Consider the following 19,323-nt stretch of genomic DNA (forward strand, 5'->3'; position numbering starts at 1 on the left):
TGCATTTTGTTTTGTTTACATGTGTATCACAATTATCGCAATCCACTTAGAACAAAGCAGCGAGACCTTAAACTTCTCTATTCTAGCATCGTTCTTTTAGGTGCTAAAGATACATAACGACCAGGTTACCAAGTTTACAGCCCATTATGACGGCGCTGTTCTGTGGTGTGCTAAGCTTGCACATTAGCGACGCTAGTGCGCAACCGTACTCACTCCGAAAGAGAACGGTGGCTTCTCACGACACGAGAGTCGTGCGTGAGGTACTTTCTTTCTGCTTTGACATTGCTCCCACTCGCTCCCTGTTCTTTGAGCGCGCCCCCCATTGGTACGAAAAAAAAAGGGGGGGGGAAATATTTCAACCGTGCTCATAATTTGAGGGATCCTAAAAATGTTCGCTGCAATCGATTTGTCAACCTATGAACTCCGATTTTCAGGTCACTCGATGATCACTTGGAAAAGGGGTTTATAACGACTTTGATAGACGCACTGGGTGACAGTGAAAACGAAATCAAGAGAACTGCGGGTTAAAATTTAAGCCTACGCCACACCACACACCCCCTTGTCGCACATAAGCTTCGCACAAAAGAACATCAAAATCAAACCTGTCCACATGACAGGTGAAAAGTTTGCCTTAACCTTTCGGTTCGCTGCTGCCCTTCCTTTTCTTTTTTGAGCTCCTTTTGTCAATGGTTCGTTCAAAACTATATAGACAAAATGTCTTGGCGCTGTAGAAGGACCATTGACGTCACCTCCTGTGGTCATTCCGTCGTATATACTCCTAAGAGCAGCTTCATCTTCTTCAAACGTCAATGTTGCAAGTAATGCTGACACCTATGGCGAAGACGATAGTCCAGGGTGACATTAGCCTAGGCGCAACTAGCAAAACTACGAAGGATTAGATGATAGACAATAAAAAAAGATGTTCCCGAAGCAGACGCTTCAGACAGTGGGAGTGGAGAGGGGGTATGAGCGAAGCTACATTGTCTTTCCCAAGAAATTGATCACAGAGGGAGCGCGGCCTTCTGGCTTCTGTGGTACCGGGTTTGATCCCAGCCGTGGTTGTTACAATTCGGTCAAGGCGAAAATGCTAGAGGCTCGAGTGCTGTGTGCGCACACTATCACACACACTTTTGCTCTGATCTCTGCTTCATTATATATTGTGGTGTGGGCAAGTGAACACGTCCACTGCTCAAGTTCTAACGAATATTGGGAGCAACACCGAGCGTCTGCGTGACCTTATCCGCCCCATAGTACGCGAGGAGCTGCAAAAGGCTGCCACACCACCACTACCTACGGTGAGTTCCATTGCAAGCATCGTCAAGGACGAGCTGCATCATGCCCTTCGTGACCCTGTGAGTCTGAATAACGCCACACCCGCCCCGGCTGACTACCACCGTCTGACCTATGCGGAAGCCTTGAAACGCCCAGCTTCCTCTTCCCCGCTGTTTGTTCAGGCACCTCCTACGGTTTCACTTCAGTCGGCGCAGCCTCTACGGTACTACGAGAACACACGCACACCGCCACCCCTCGTTTACGCCAGCCCTGTGCATCTTGCGGAACAACCAGCACACTACCTTGACGACAGACGTGCTTCGCCTCGGAAATCTGATGTTTGGCGCACTCCTGATCGCCGACCTTTGTGCTTCCACTGCGGTGAAGCGGACCATTTGTACCGCCAGTGTCCATACCGGCGCCTCGGGCTGCGCGGATTTTCAGTATATTCAGCGCCTCCTCGGTATGGCCAGCGACCCCGGGACATTGAGGACTACCTGGCTCAACAGCGCATGCCACCGCCTTCTGGACGGCAGTCGCGCTCACCGTCGCCGAGGCGCTTTTCATCTTCGCCACAGCGCCATGCTGGCGCACGGTTCTCCAGTCCCCGCCGGGAAAACTAACGCAAGTGACCCTTGGAGGCGAGGTTGCTGGCAGTCGACGTGCTGAAGACCTCCGATCGACGCTAACAGTAAAGGGTGTAGATTCGACTGAGCGATATGTGCGGCTTTCTCTGGATATACCGGTGCTGATAGATGGCTATGCAGTAGGTGCTTTAGTTGATACCGGGGCTGACTATTCGATACTAAGCGGGAAAATGACCAGACAACTAAAGAAGGTAATCACGCCTTGGCATGGATCCGTGATTCGAACGGCTGGTGGCCACACCGTCTCTCCGCTTGGAACCTGCACGAGTAGAGTTCGGGTCTGCGGTTATACTTTTGTAGGAAGTTTCCTTGTGCTCCGTGAATGTTCACGTGACGTTATCCTTGGTGTTGACTTCCTGCACGAATATGGAGCTGTCATTGATCTTCAAGAGAATCGCATCACCTTCTCAGCCGACCGAGCAATCGACAAGCAGGACGACCAACAACGTACCGACGTTCTTCGTGTTTCTGCTGAAAGTATAACGCTTCCTCCAAGAGCCAGTGTTATTGTCGACGTCACATGCTGTGGATTGCGAAATGGTGAAGCGATTGCAGAAAGTAATTTTGAACACCTGCTGACTCAAGGTGTTTGTGTGGCTAGGAGTATCATACAGCTACGTGATGGCCGATCTCAACTGCTCGTTACAAATTTCAGCAACGAACACCGACACCTTTTCCGTGGCACTTCGTTAGCGTTTGCAGATGAATTAGGAACCATTCCCATCTGCTTCTCGTCGGAAGCAGTGGAGGCCGCCGATACGTCTCTAAACAATATCGATAATAATTCTAACCTCACACCAGAAAACCAGACAGCACTGCGGAAACTCTTGCGTGAATTCAAGTCATGCTTCGCTGCTTCCTCTAAGGTGCGCCAGACTTCGATCACTAGGCACAGAATCATCACTTACGACGACGCCCGCCCAGTACACCAACAGCCTTACCGTGTGTCAGCGAAGGAACGAGAAGCCATTCGTACGCAAGTTCGAGAAATGCTTAACGACGGCATCATCGAGCCTTCCAACAGTGCGTGGTCCTCTCCGGTCGTCCTAGTCAAGAAGAAAGACGGAACGCTACGTTTTTGCGTCGATTACCGGAAGCTGAACAGCGTGACTAAAAAGGACGTGTACCCGCTGCCACGCATCGGCGACTCGTTAGACAGATTACGCCACGCCCACTATTTTTCCTCTTTGGAATTAAAAAGCGGGTACTGGCAGATTGAGGTTGACGAGCGAGACCGCGAGAAAACGGCCTTTGTGACCCCTGATGGCCTGTATGAATTTCGAGTCCTTCCTTTTGGTTTGTGCTCAGCGCCCGCAACCTTCCAGCGAATGATGGACACTGTGCTTACTGGTCTGAAGTGGCAAACTTGTCTCGTATACCTTGATGATGTTGTCGTTTTTTCTGAAACCTTCCAGCAACACCTTCACCGCCTCAGGAGTGTGCTACAGGCTATTCAATCAGCAGATCTTACACTCAAACCGCAGAAGTGTCACTTTGGTTATGAAGAGCTCAAATTCCTTGGCCATGTAGTCAATGCGAATGGAGTACGACCCGACCCCGACAAACTTGCCGCTGTAGCCGCGTTTCCGCATCCTACAGACAAAAAGACTGTTCGGCGCTTTCTGGGTTTGTGCGCCTACTATCGACGATTTATTAGAGGGTTTTCGAAGATAGCGGAACCCTTGACTCGCCTTACACGCGACGACACACCGTTTGTATGGGCTACCGAACAACAGGCTGCTTTTGCCGAGCTACGACAGCGGATGCAATCAGCCCCTGTTCTTGCGCATTTTGACGAAGATGCTGACACAGAGGTGCACACTGACGCCAGTAACATCGGCCTCGGCGCAGTGCTCGTCCAGCATCAACACGGCAAAGAAAGAGTCATAGCCTATGCCAGCCGCTCACTGTCCCGTACCGAGGTGAATTACACGACCACAGAGAAAGAGTGTCTCGCAATAGTGTGGGCGATCACCAAGTTTCGCCCGTACCTCTATGGTCGTCCATTTAAAGTGGTGACGGACCACCATGCCCTCTGCTGGTCGGTAAACATTCGTGATCCCTCTGGACGACTGGCCCGATGGAGCTTGCGTCTACAGGAATTTGATGTTACCATCGTATATAAGTCTGGACGGAAGCATGAAGACGCTGATACGCTGTCACGTGCACCCATACCTTTAGTCAATCAAGAAGAAGAGGACGATGACGGTTTCCTGGGCGCCCTTAGCTCATCTGACTTGAGCAGACGCCAGCGAGAGGATGAAGAGATTCGACCGCTCATCGACTATCTGGAGGGTCATAGCGCCGTTATACCTCGCCATCTATCTCGCGTCGTGACATCTTTCTGCCTCCGAGATAATGTCCTGTACAAAAAAAAACGCCCGTCCTACGAGCCGCGCTTACCTCCTCGTCGTTCCGAAGGACATGCGGGATGAAGTCCTCTCTGCGTGCCATGACGAGCCTACATCTGGTCATCTAGGTTGCTCGCGAACGCTCGCCAGAGTAAGTGAGGCGTACTACTGGCCCGGACTTTCGGCAAGCGTGAAGCAGTACGTTAAAAGCTGTCGCGAATGCCAGCGTCGAAAGTCGCCACCAAGCAAGCCGGCTGGATTACTTCAGCCAATTGATCCACCCCACAAGCCATTTGACCAAGTTGGCATGGACATTCTCGGCCCATTTCCTTTATCGTCCGACGGCAACAAATGGGTCATTGTTGCAACTGACTATTTGACCCGCTATGCTGAGACACAGGCGATACCACGAGCCACGGCTTCTGAGGTAGCACAGTTCTTCATGTGCCACATTGTTCTGCGCCACGGTGCTCCATCTACAGTGATAACCGACAGAGGAACAGCGTTCACTGCACAGCTTATTGACGAAGTTTTTCGACTAAGTAACACTAGGCATCGAACGACGACTGCTTACCATCCGCAGAGCAATGGCTTAACCGAGCGACTAAATAAGACAGTCACAAACATGATCTCCATGTACATCGACGTCCAACACAAAACATGGGATCGCATTTTGCCTTATGTGACGTTCGCTTATAACACTGCCGTTCAAGAAACAACCCGATTTACACCGTTTCGCCTTCTCTACGGCCGCGAAGTTCAGACGATGCTGGATGCGATGCTTCCTTGTGAAGGCGCCGATCAATTAACAACTGACGCAGAAGAATTTGCAGAGCGTGCCGAGGAAACTCGCCAGCTCGCCCGGCTACACATTGGTCAGCAGCAACAGGTTGATGCACGACGTTACAATATGCCTCACAATGACGTATCTTACAGACCGGGAGACCAAGTTTGGATTTGGACCCCTGTTCGACGCCGTGGCCTCTCCGAAAAGTTGCTCAGCAGATACTTCGGTCCGTATAAAGTATTACGCCGCGTGAGCGACGTAAACTACGAAGTGGTTCCGGACGCTACGTCGTCACGATGGGTACAACGAAAACAACCGACCTCTGACATAGTTCACGTGGTGCGCATGAAGCCCTATTTTGCGCGTTCCTAAAAGACCACTTTTCCTGTGTTTTTTTTATTTGTGCTTCGACAATTGCCTCATCATTGGTGAACTTATCGCGTCTAACATTTCATTATTGGTGCCCTTTTTCATTGTTTAAACTACTTTGTTTTGGTTTTTTTTCAATAACTTTGCAGCATCGGGACGATGCTCTTTTTTGTTGTTGAGGGGGAATATTGCCACCTCTTTCTAGTAGTGGGTCGTATGCCAAGGTGAAGGCCCACACCACAGAGAAGAAAGAAGTGCACGTGGGCCCTCGCTCTGGCAAACAAGCCCAACCGACGCGCTTGGTTAGAGCCCTGTTGCTCGGACGTCAGTAAATCTTGTCGACACCCCCTGGAGTGACGTGACAATATTTAATATATGTCCATGTCCAATAAAACTAAACGTGACGTGGCTTACGGATTTCTGTGTATTTTTTTTTTTTCAAATATGGTATGCATGGAAGGAGTTGCTTGCACGGAAAACTTTACACGATACCTCAATTTTTATAACGTAGATATATTCTTTTTCGTAATTTTCCCTACATTTTTTTTTATTTTCTGATTTAGGCTGGAGTTGACTTATGAAACGACTGCCTTGTTAAAACAATCTGTTTCTTGAACTGCACATTCAGTTACTCCCCATACTTGCCAGTGGCTACTGGTCTAACCAATGTGGCGTATAGATTTACCTAATAAGAGAACATAAAATAATGAAAATGTGAATGAACGGATCTCAGCGCACGTTCAAAAGCACCACATGGCCGAAGGAAGTAGTGCTGCGACAATCGGCCAAACGTCCGAACTCCGTGCGCATGCTGCAGGAGCACCGTCCCACCGCTAATCGGCTCGAAAGGCAGATAAACCATTTTCGTGCTGTATGAGTACCTATGTGAATGCGTCTGAATATTCTATAGTACCCAGCGCATTTACCGACCAGCTCAATCTTTCAGTCTATCTTCCTCCTTCTCTCTTTCAACTTTCTACTTCCCTTTCCCCTTGCCATAGTAACCAACCGGGACGTTGGTTACTTGATTCTTCAGTATTTTGGCGCATGCCTGATTAACCTATGCGTGTTCTTGTCCTTGTTGCCCTTCGCTTGTGGCTCACACCCACTTTGGGGGATCTTCTCTTGAGTTTTCCTTTCTTCTTTTTATCAGTAGTCGTAACGATGCACATCCTGCCTAACTTCGTTCACTTCTTCTTTTTCTCTACCGTCATGTTCCGCCTCGCGAAGTGCATTAACCCTTGAAAATAAAATTAGACAAGGTGCACCTCGTCGGCGTCACACCGTGTGAAGAAAAGGACGCAAGAAAGGCGCTCTTTGAAGCGCTCCTGGCTGTGTCGACTAACCAGCAGCCCCAGCGTAAACACGGCCCGACGTTTACAGAAGCTTCGCCGACTAACGCAGTTCCGGCGTATCGTTAAGCCCGCATGAGCGCGCTTTGTCCGCTGTCGCGCACCTGACACCGATCTGAAACAGGAAAAAAAAAAGGAAACCCATTCTGCTGTTTGCAAACACACGGGGACCTTTGCACTCAAGACAAACTGTTGTCGATCCAGGTTTGTTTACGTTGTCAACGAGTCTACTATACAACGAAATATGGTGCTCTTGTCATTAATGAACAATGAGCGTAAATTAATGCTTCCGATCACATATGTATTTTCTGATTATAGGCGTGTCTCGGTTGTGTCAGAGCATTATTTAATAATAATAATAATAATAATAATAATAATAATAATAATAATAATAATAATAATAATAATAATAATAATAATAATAATAATAATAATAATAATAATAATAATAATAATAATAATAATCATAATATAGTTATTATTCATATATTATTATTATTATTATTATTAATATTATTATTATTATTATTATTATTATTAAATAATTCCGTGGCTTTTCCGTGATTTTTTTTTGTTCTTGATTGCTGCGCGACGAAATAGGCCACGTGATTTAGTTGAAGAGGTTCGATTGTTTGTTTGTTTGTTTGTTTGTTTGTTTTACTCATTGAGGATATGAATGCGTGAGTTCGAACCCGCGAAATCATAAAACGAAAGTGGCGCGCATTTACGCTTTCTAATTTTATGCACAGCACTTTATTCTTTATTTTTATATTCCCCCGCGACAACATTTAGGAACTGAATTATCCGTTTTATTTTAGTACACCCTAATATGCTACCCTCTTCGGGGTACTCCTTATGGGATTTAAGCTTATTTATTTATTTATTTATTATTTATTTGTTTATTTATTTATTTGTTTATTTATTCATTTATTTATTTATTCAAAATACCTTACAGAGCCTACAGGGCATTGTGTAAGGGGAGCATAAAAGGAATAGATACACTAATTGGTATCGTTTCCATACAAAGAATAACATAAACTAATTACCAATTGTTATACAAGTCCTAACAGGAATAACAATGAGAAAGTAATAATAATCATTTTAACAGGAATAGAACGGCAATGAAAATCAGATGAGTATACATGTGAGATAATGACGTAAAACAATCTAAAAAAGAAGCACAAATTGTGAAAAGAATTTTCAATATTCAAAAGAAAACATCACTCAAGAATACACAACAGAACTGAATGGCATGTTAGTGTTCATACCATCAAAAAAATTTATTTATTAGAAAAGAAAGCGAGATACTAGTAATGAATAAACGCGTAGGTACTGATTTTGATATGAATAATTCGAGTAACTGTTTTTCACGAATGAAACCCCCTGCACAACAGAGTGCAGCAAATTGCAAGCGCTCGAAATAGCTCCAGATTGCCGAAATTGTTCAGCATTCAATGCTGTAAGTCGCCGAATTCGAATTGACAAGCTTGACCAGAAGCCTCACGCCAATGGAGATCAGGCCGTGGATTGGGTAAGACGAAAAAGCAAAATAAACTTTTAAATAGAACGAAGCATAGAATGCATGCGACGATCCCTTGGCCGGTGTGCTTGCTTTTAAATGCGAAAAATTTCTTAGCGAACTTCGGCGACATTAGGCGTATCTATCTATCTAGCCGCTTACGTTCGGGGGCTCTCGTGGTCAACCCCTTAACTTGGCGTGAACCAAACTTAGCGTGTGAGGGTAAGATGGTTTGCCGAATATGACGCGCTGGTCAAGACATCAATAATGTAATTATTTCGTCGCGTACGTCATCAAACACTTCACGCCAGACTGATTGATATGTGGGGTTTAACAACCCAAAACCACCATATATGATTATAAAAGACGCCGTAAAGGAGGGCTCCGGAATTTCCGACCACCGGGGGTTCTTCAACGTGCACTCAAATCGGAGAACACAGGCCTACAACATTTCCGCCTCTATCGAAAGTGCAGCCGCCTTAGCTGGGGTTCGATCCCGCGACCTGCGGGTCAGCAGCTGAGTACCTTAGCCACTACACCACCACAGCGGGGCTTCCCGCCAGACAGCGGCACATACCAGCGGGGGCGTATAGGCCACTGGTATGCGGGTATGTGTCACAGGTGATTGACATTTAATATATATATATATATATATATATATATATATATATATATATATATATATATCCACGAACGACGACAACACACATGGTCAGTTTTGACGCGAGCGCGTGAAGAAATACCCGACATCGGTAGTGCCAACCCGACAAATGCAAAGCATAAATGTCTGCGTCCCAGCTGGAATCGAATGCAAGCATTCTGCGTGGCAATGAAGCATACTACCATCGAGCTACGCCAGATCTCGGAGCTACTTTCCAAGTAGACGCTAATCTTCGTGAACCGTCAATAGCTGTTGCAGTGCTGCCTACCCAATTTTATAAACATTGCATATGTAACCCTTCGATACAGCCGCCACGTCGGGCTAACGTCAATTGTGGTTAGCTGCCGTGCGCTGAAGTTGATTTGTGTAGTAGTGTCTAGGGCCTGCATCTTTGCGAGCATCAGCGCTTCGTATCAGCTTCTGGTGTTGCTAACGCTCATGTGTTAGTTGGCATGGTTACGCAAGTTCACACAACTGGGTATATAAACATCTGCAACTCTTCAACATATGTCTGTGTGTACAAAATTTGTACACATGTTTACCGTCATTTGATGACGTGTCGCTCAACGAAAAAAATTGCAACATGGTCAGCTTCCCACCGCATGCTTGGCATAACATCGATTCCCAGGTACGTGGAATCTGGCGAATTTTCATATTTATTTTCTTTTATTGTAGTCACTCTGGCACTTACATTAGAGTGATATATATATATATATATATATATATATATATATATATATATATATATATATGTAGTGTGTGTGTGTGTGTGTGTTGTTAAATTTTTGTTTTATGTTCTATATAGTATTAGTGCCCCGACAGATAAGAGCATTTGCTCACGGGCAGAGAATTGGCGGGCGTAGTGGTGGTCAATAGATAGATAGATAGATAGATAGATAGATAGATAGATAGATAGATAGATAGATAGATAGATAGATAGATAGATAGATAGATAGATAGATAGATAGATAGATAGATAGATAGATAGATAGATAGATAGATAGATAGATAGATAGATAGATAGATAGATAGATAGATAGATAGATAGATAGATAGATAGAACAGCAACCTCATACTACATAGTATCTTGAATAGATAATTGATGAAGGAAAGAGTAATACCAACTATACAAAAGAAAGAATAAAGCAGCGGAAGAGAAAAAAAACGGACAAATGTAGATTGTCGGTGAGAAACCCAGTAAGTTCCATATTCGTTTAGTTTCGCGCGCACCGAATCGAAACGTAGCTCTCGTCTTCCAATTTTGTGCTGACTCGGATGCAGTTACGCCCGTATACTTCGGAGACGACGCGCAATGCGAACTCTCTCGAAGCACGTACCGCGTGCTCTGAATGCGAGCGCCTCAAACAAACGACAGGGAACTCGACGGAGACCGTAGAGGCGGGTTGGTTTGGTTCGAAAACCTCGTAAGAATGTACTTCTTGGATTGCGGTGGCAGCGCTACTAACGTAATCCGAGCATGCGCATCGGAACGTGGAAAAATCTCCCGACCCTTGCAGGAAAAAAAAAAAAATGGGGAGGAGTTTGGTGCCACTGCTGGACGCATTTCTGTGCGGGGACAGAGGTTTTCGGAGGAGCCGCAGTGCTGCTAGCGTCGCCTTTCCCAGTTTTTTTGTTCTTTTTTTCCTCACTCCTGAGCGCACTCCCTCGGGAGCTCGCGTTTGCTGGTTGAGCGCGCGAGCAAGCGCGGCTGATGAGATTCCTCGTCTTACGAGTGGGTCTTCGCGAAGGTGCGTGCATGCCCTCAAGGTGGGGCTCGGTAGTTTCGTATGCCGGTTCGTGTAATAGCATTATTTCTCGACGGACCTAAGTGCACTGTGCAGCGGAACGCAAGTATTGCTGCAGTGGGGGGGGGGGGGTGGCACTCCACCGCGTCGCACTGACATGGAGGATAGCAAGCTTGCATGCATAGGGTTCCCTAAATAGAGGGAACTCTGGCGCTGGCGTCTATGCGAACATGGAAATTCTTAATAGTATACATGGATTCGCCTAATCCTCGTACTTTAGGTAGGCTCCTTCTGGCTTCGCATGGTTTGGAGCTGCTTTGTGACGAAACAACAATCGGCAAACGCTCGCCAGTTACGCTTCACCAGATTCACCGTTTAGGGTGATCAATTCAAAGCAGCTCACCAAGTTCAAAGCGGTTAGTTCTTTCATTCGAAACAAAACCAGAACATAGCAATAAAAAAAGCCACAGGTGCGATTCGCCGCCCGCAACCACGAAGACTAGGCAAATCCATGTCATACCCATTATTCCCATGACGGTTGCTGACCGATCGCAGCGCAAGTACCCCCTCTAGTTAATTTTAGAAAACTGTATCCTCGCATGTAACCGTGGAGAAACGACACTCCTCCACGGTAAGAGAATGTCACGTGACGCTCTCTTCTAGCAAAAGCTAGAAGAGAGTGTCACGTGACATTCTTGAAGTCAAGTCGTAGAAATGTTGAGGGAGAAAAAGACGCTGGCCACGTGACATGGAAGACGCACTATTGGTCCACTCGCTTCGGTTACGTTCCCGGATGGTGCTGGTGCCTAGTCCTTCTCAGGAGGAGCTGCGCTCTTTCAAAGAGAATGTATCGGAAGTGGTTGGCTCTCCAAAGCTACCAGGATGTTATGACCACTTAGTTTTTTTTCTTGTATTATTTGTCCACACATGTGGTCAAGAGGTAGCAATAAAATAGATCGGATACGTCATGCCTCCAGTGATTTTGAGCGCGATTCCAGGCATGGTTGCCCCGTTCACTCGTTTTGCTGACTCGTGATTTCCGAGACGCTGCTTATTGGCTGAGAGCATTGGTTCGTCCGCAGTATCCTTGCCTTGCTCGCACCAAACACCGCACACTCTGAAATACTGATCAGATGTTGAGTCTATACTCTTTCTTTGTGCTTGTCGCACGATGCTGTCTCCGATTTCTTTGTCCCTTGTGGGCTGTATGGCGGCCTGAAAGAGCGTCACTGCGGCCGCCTTCTTGGAATGACCTACCGCGTCTTGATTATTCGTGAATGAGATATGTGGCAGCGCGAATGGTGGTTGCCTTTAAACATGACGACTATTGTTTATAAGGTAGTAACCGGAAGGTCAGTGGAAAAAGTATGATTTTACAAAGGTCCGCACTGGTGTTTCGGTTCCAGAATGAACGAACGACCCGATCGTGCCACAACCATCACCTGAAGCGAATACGAGGAGCAAATACCGGCATCAAAGGAATAATTTGAATATCAGAAGGGGACTCTGCTGGTGACGCAGGACCCTGAAAACCAGCTAGGGTTGGTGAGTAGGGCTCAGGCGGTCGCAGCGAGCCATAGCTACATGGAGTGAGAAGGCCACACACCTCAGGGCTTAAAGGAGCCCTGCAACACTTCTTCAAGTAGCCATAGAATGGATTGCCTTTTGCCTCACGAATTGATCGCCGCAAATGTTTGTTTAGAATCCATCAAATACAAAAGGAGTTACAAGAATTTGTCGCACGCTGCAATTGCTTTCTCTCTTCTTTGGTCCCTACGAAAGCGCTGGAAGCTAAGCAGGGAGGCATGACAAGGGGGGTAGAAGATACGTCATGTGCGCCTCGTGACCATGAACTCTTTTTTTCTTTTTAGCAGCTCGCTCGCCAAGCTTCTTATTCTGGTGCTTTGTCTGGCGGCGGCGGCCGGAGTCCGGCGTATTCACCAGTGTTGCCAGTTTACACTTTTTCGGTCACCGCTGAAGGCGTCATTTTCAGTGATTTCGACAATGCTCCCTAGATGGCGCGCTGCCACCCAAGGCATGGGTTTTCGTGGGCCCGCGCGCTCGCCTCCTCGCGACTACGTCCACCTTGTTCTCGTCGCTTCGTTAGCTTCGTAGGCATGACAGCAAGTGACAACTTCTTACAATGAGCGTTACGCTCGGGTATACAGCGATATCCTTCCAAGCACCCTCACCTGCCTGCTCTCAACCCCCGTTGAAGGACGCGTGATAGCCCCACGTCTGCCATTTATGAGCGTTGGACATTTACTCATGGCAGTGGCTAGTATGAAATAAAGGGGCAGGTGCAACGTGCCGACCGATGTGGCCAACACGGTGCAGTGCTGCGGCCGTGGAGCGCTGTCTTCGACGTACGCGTCATCATGCGTCAGCTCGTTAAAAAGCCTTCCTACAGAAATGGTCTCCCCGAAAAACTTCCGCATGAACCTCTGAGCAAGCTCCCCTAATATCATTCACATCGTTACTATGGCGGTGAACTATTTCTTCGAGACCACGTCTTTTCAGTGCGATCATGGGTGCACGCGTGGATACGTCACGGCCTCTCGCGGCGGCCCCAGAACTCTCGTGCGCGCCATACTCAAAGCTGCCAATGGCGTCATACTTGGGACTGTGACGCAATGATTTTTTAAGTACGTATCAACTTTTCCCGCAGAGAAAATGATTTTCAGGTTCCTTTGAGATTTTATAACGAATTCCGGGCCGCGTTCTGCCCTATATTATGTATACCTCGTAAGCTCTCGGAAGTCTGGACTACCAGTCGGCAGTGTTTTCTGACCATAGGCTTCTTTAGGCACAAATAACCTGGAGTCAAATAATCGAGTTCACTAAGTCTCTCCCTATCTTGTGAAAGATTGTTGATCGAGAACGCAGGTGGTGCTATTTCAGAGTAATTAACAACGCTGATTGTTTCTATATTTGGCAGTACCGTGACGTACGGGAAGTAAGAGGAGCTTATTTTGTTACGAAAACGTCGTGACGACATCGGGCAACGTCAAGAAAGATACACGAGGAGTCATTCAAGAGGCTTTGGGACTTACGAGTCCCCGCGATGACAGCAAGATGTGCACAATGCCACAAGCGCTTCACACGACGTCGTTACGGCAACCGCAGTTTGATGAACTATGAGAACGGTGACTGCCCTTTCACCTACGTCAGGATTTCAATGCCTGCTCCGCGGCAAATTTAGGCAAACTGCGCATTCCACGTTGAGTGCACTGTAATCCAAATTACACCCATATAGGTGTAATATAGTGTATAACACACACCCCATTACACAACGAAAAGGTGTAACAAGCAGGACTACACCTATACAGCGGGTGGATTTTCTCATTTCCACTCTATGGTACAAACATTTTTGGGGGGTGTAAAAGCAAATGTACACCTAAGTGGCCTTAAGGGAGTGAGGGTGTAAAAACGAATGTATGCCCAGCATTATGGTCGCGTAGATATCGCTTGTGACACTTGACTTAGGGACGGTGTTATACCCGCATCACACATTTTCATTAGATACCTTGACAATTTAACATCCAGCCCTAGTGCTCTTCGAGTTTACGTAAACGTGACGTAGACGCTTTAGAATACGGTTTGTTCTCCGTAAACTCAAACACAAGTTATTGATATCAACAAGAAGGAGGTTTTATGGCAATTTGAATATGTCCGCTCTTTTCGAGGTATGGTGGCAGAAACGCTGTGGACACAAACTAAGGTTACCACGACCGCGAACCTCCAGGTTTCCTAATCATAAAGAGTCTGTTAACGAGGCCACGAAACTGGCATCTTTTGGGTGGTCTCAAGTAGAGAGTTTACTCGCATAGCCAGTCCTAGATGCTAGTCTGTACGCTGTCAATTTACGTCTTGTTAGCGAATTCCGTCACCTCTGATTGGCCTAAATGCCTCCATTACAAAATTTTACTAGATTGTGGAGCTCGACAACATTCACAATAGCACCTACGAGAGCGTACGCAGTACCCGGCGCTCACAATATACCAAGGGGCTATAGTGGCCTTGTTCTTAGGCCGCGTTCTCATTGGGGAATCCGGCGTCTGGAATCATTGGAGTCTTCGTGCCAGCAAACTTCTACGTCCTTTACACCAACGTTTGATTCTACCCACACCGTCAGTGATGAAGATGATGTGTATATATAGCAGTGCCATTTGTAGCAGGTGAACACATATGGTGCTTTATATAGCCAAGTTGTATAAATTTAAAAAAGCTCTCTCTCTCTCTCTCTCTCTCTCTCTCTCTACACATATATATATATATATATATATATATATATATATATATATATATATATATATATATATATATATATATATATATATATATATATATATATATATATATATATATGTATATATATATATATATATATATATATATATGTCTTATTCAGTTGGAAAGTTCAGGTGGTCTTGTACGTATAAGAAAAGAAGCTGGTACACGTATGAGAAAGCAAGCAGTTAGTTCTTTATTGATTTACGTTTCGGCCGTGGCACGGCCTTCGTCAGAGAAATGGACACAAACTAAGGTGACCGACATTGAAAGTGAGTCGGAGAAACTGAAAGATAAGCTTCGTCGTCAGAACGGAATCAAGAGGAAGTAGCGAACCGAAGAGACTGGGGAAGAACGAGCCTCACACCTCGAGAAGCAGAACCGTACAGAGTAGCCAGCTAAACAATACGCTTAACCGCAACTGTCGCCACGCACAATTAGGCATAGCCGAGCTAAACGACAGCCATTTTTTATGCCGTTTTCCAGAAGCTGTAAAAATCTATCTGCAAGTAGCCTGGGCTGGAAAAGTTATTCCCCCGTATTTATAGGCACCACCGATTTAGATTCCGTACCTGCAAACACCTCCACTAGGAACGCGCGATCGGATCTATTCTAGAAAGCCAAATGCGTAGTCGTGCGCGTTCAGTAACACCACAAAAGATCAACATGCTTGATGAACAATGCACTTTTTTTTTCTCTGGGTGGATTCGAATGGCTGCTAATAACATTTGAACTTGCTATATCCGTGCTGCTAACCCTGCACACTGAACTTGTGACCTATGGAGTGCCCGAGTTTGATATCCTATCGAATATAGTTTTATTCTCTGTTCCTTGCGAATATTGACCCTTAGCCTACATGAACTATTGATGCGTTTGTTCTTATTCGGGAGGAATAACTATGTATTTAGCCAAATATAACGATAAATGAAAATCTTAGTCAAATGGCACGTCATTACTATTTTTATATGTATAAAGGAGCTTTCTTACTCAGCCAGAAAGAAAGGTGAATAACGTGTTTGAACTATCAACATTCAATTTGTGCGTTTCTGGGACACATTTACTGTGTTCTGGAATACCATGGAGTCATCGCAACTGGTTAATATTATTTTGGAGTCGAAAACTTTGGATTTTATTATACTTCAATTAAGATCGCCTGGAGATTAATTCAGCCCGTAAAATTCGGTTAGGGACAACAGTTCATTGCTTAGCTATGTGAGCCTCCCTCGACAATAGGCACCCGGCAATGCAGTTTAAGAGATCTGATGGTTGCGCCAGAGCACACAGCCTAGCGAGTAGACGCAGCAAAAGCGAACTTGCATGTGCGTATCATTTTCTTTTTTAGTTTTGAGCAAAGCTGTCACGGCTGATTATGTAAGCGCCCAGGAAGCGTTCTTTGAAATCGTGCCAAAAAGGACACTGATCCATCAGCGTGTCACTGTGTTCAGCGAGAGTTCCATTTTCTTAGTATCCCCGGCGGTCGGTACCAAAAATTCTGAGGCGGCCCAAAGAGTTTCGTCGCGCCCTCTGGTCCACTGTCGGGTGCCTATCCTGGTCCTTGGACTCCCAAAGCAGCGCTGCGCCATCTGAAAGCACTGTCTCTTTTCTCGCGTGTTCCTTGTCGTTTCAGCAAGTTGACGTCACTAGACACACGTCTGAACGGGTTCGAGCGCACCCGCACCTGAAGCATGGCGGCAAATAGTGCAGACAATTCTGAATCCGTTGAGTGTCTAGAACCCATGCAGCTGTTTGCTTAAAATAATGTAGCTCTATCTTCCCTAAAGCCGGATCACTGAAGGCGACAGCTGAAGCAGTGTGATACTGCAAGGAAGTTCGCAGCTTTATCAGCTACAGAAACTCCGTTAGACGTTGGCTTCTTAAATATTGGTAGCACTGAACAGCCAGAAAAGGCACATCGGGCCCATTTCCCCCACCCCCCGCAATTTTTTCGCCATAGCATAGCCACTGGACCGCAACTCTGTGCATTTCCCCCGCATCAATTCAAGGGTTGTCCCCTCCTCCCCCCCCCCTTTCCTCGAAAACATTTCAGCCTACGCCTCTGGCTACTAGGATGTCACGCGTATTTCTTCGCCTTTAGTTCCAGCGCCACAGCAATTGTGTAGTTTAGCTTATTGCATGCAGTGTAAAACCACAAATAAATAAACGAATGAAAAATTGCCAGACCCCACGTACAGTGGGAATGGATGATATGCAAAGCACGTATGCAAATATATATGCAAAGCCGCTCTGTCACGTGACATCACAGCTGCTCGGAGCATGGAGGAAAAAAAAAGAAAGGAGGGAGCATTACGTCACACGAGTGAAGTCCACCTTGTCGGCCCAACACGTGATCAAAATTGGGGAACCCTTACCCCCGTATTCACAAACGCTGCTTGACTCGACTTTCACATTACACTTGACAGAGTTGCGCACTGCGCCGCTGCTCGGCTGAAAATGACGCTGCGCTACTCAACAATAGCAGTAAATTATCACTGATATGCAGTGACTTTCCCTGCCTAGAGATGACGCTCCCATCGGTTTTCTCAAGTTGAGGTGGAGCGTTGAGTGAAGGGGTGCTTAGAATACGGGGGTTAAGCTTCGCCTTTAAAAGTTGAACGCGATAGCGAAATCTGGCCCCTAGTGCATCCTTCAACCGCTAAGTGCATACTTATTCGTATGTTTTGTTACATACACACGCACGCACACAAGCACGCACACAGTAGGCTGGACCAGCACGCGCTACTATTGCCGAATGAGCCCGTTTTCGTCGTGACACCTGTCGAACAAAGGGACCCTGAAACAATTTTTAAGTAACCATGGAATGAATTTACAAGAAGAGCTTACTGCCTCACGAAATCAACGCCGCAAAAATTTTATTAATCTGCCCAGTGCGAGTGCAGTTACAAATGTTTGTCGCATGCTGCAATTACATTATCTCTTCTCTTGTCCCGAAGAAAGCGCTGAAAGCTAAGCAGGGAGGGTTCGCAGGGCAAAGAAACTACCGCGCCTCGTGACTTCGAGCACTTTTTTTTTTCTTCGAATGCGCGGCTTTCTCAGTGTGATCGCGTGCGTGCGCGCGCACAAGTAGCGGCCTCGTGCGGCTGTCTTGGTAACTTGGTTTTTCGGCAAATACACTCCTATGGCAAATACACTCCCGCGCATCGTCTTCGAGCAGTGCTCTTGAGGGCTTTACACGCAACGGTCTTCGAGAAAGGAAGAGGCTGACGTGGTTTGCAGGCTCGAAGCAGGTCGATACGCATATCTGCTGCTATCGCCGTGCATGCAGACGCGTGAGTGTTCGGTCGTATCTCTGACGTCATTCCGCAGCTTATAGAGCCTGCGCGAGGAAAAAAAAAACGCCTTAGAAGTGGCCAAAGAAAGTGAAGCTCTTATCCTTACATATAGACAACTTTACGGGGGGGGAGGGGGTTCAGTGCCGCCATATTGGGCTGTTAACCTTTGTGTTCCGCATCTTTGACAACTAAATGGACAGCGTCGCGGTAAACTATAGTGAACTAGAAACGCACGAACATGAAAATAGTTGAGTTGATGCATGCGGCGTTTCATGACCTCATTAATTCACATCACTGTAGAAAAAAAAAAACTTTGACTTAACATCCCAAGATGGCGGCGCCAATATGTCTTTAGAAAAAAGTATATGCTGCGTTCAGCAAAACGCTGCAACTTGAGCCTGCCGCTTGCGCAACTTCGCCCAGCCGCGGCGGGAGACGCTGTGGGTCGCTCCTATCGCTAACGACATTTGGGCCACCTCGCCGGGTTCTTTAACAATGGCTCCCTTGTGGCGGTGCCACTGATTCTCTAAATCTCGAGGCTGTTCGCTCTCTATATCTCGGCTTTATGAAACCGCTCGGCCCGGCCTTTGTGTGCTTACCGTTTTCTTTTATCGCGGCCCAGCGTTATACCGCCGGGTTCCGCTCCTCTTTGCAAACAAACGCTCCCCCCTGTGCCCCGCGAACATCGATGCCATGGAAATTTCGAACGCGTTTTGGGGGCTCTGGAAAATACCGATAACGCGACCGCCGACGTACGTGACGGATCGTGCGAACACTCCGTGCCACTAAAGACGAAGAGATACCGCTGGCAACAGGAGCGCCATCGTCGAGGGGCGGTGCCACGCGAAGTTCCCGTATTTTGAACTCCGAACTCGGCGTATCTGTACGTCGTTTGTAAGAGAGTTCCATGAATGCCATCTTTGACTAGTCGTTTTGGCCCCGCCGCGGTAGTCTAGTGGCTAAGGTACTCGGCTACTGACCCGCAGGTCGCGGGTTCGAATCCCGGCTGTGGCGGCTGCATTTTCGATGGAGGCGGAAAT

Source organism: Rhipicephalus microplus, chromosome 6 (genome assembly GCF_043290135.1).
Source record: "Rhipicephalus microplus isolate Deutch F79 chromosome 6, USDA_Rmic, whole genome shotgun sequence".
In the NCBI taxonomy this organism is placed as follows: Eukaryota; Metazoa; Arthropoda; class Arachnida; order Ixodida; family Ixodidae; genus Rhipicephalus; species Rhipicephalus microplus.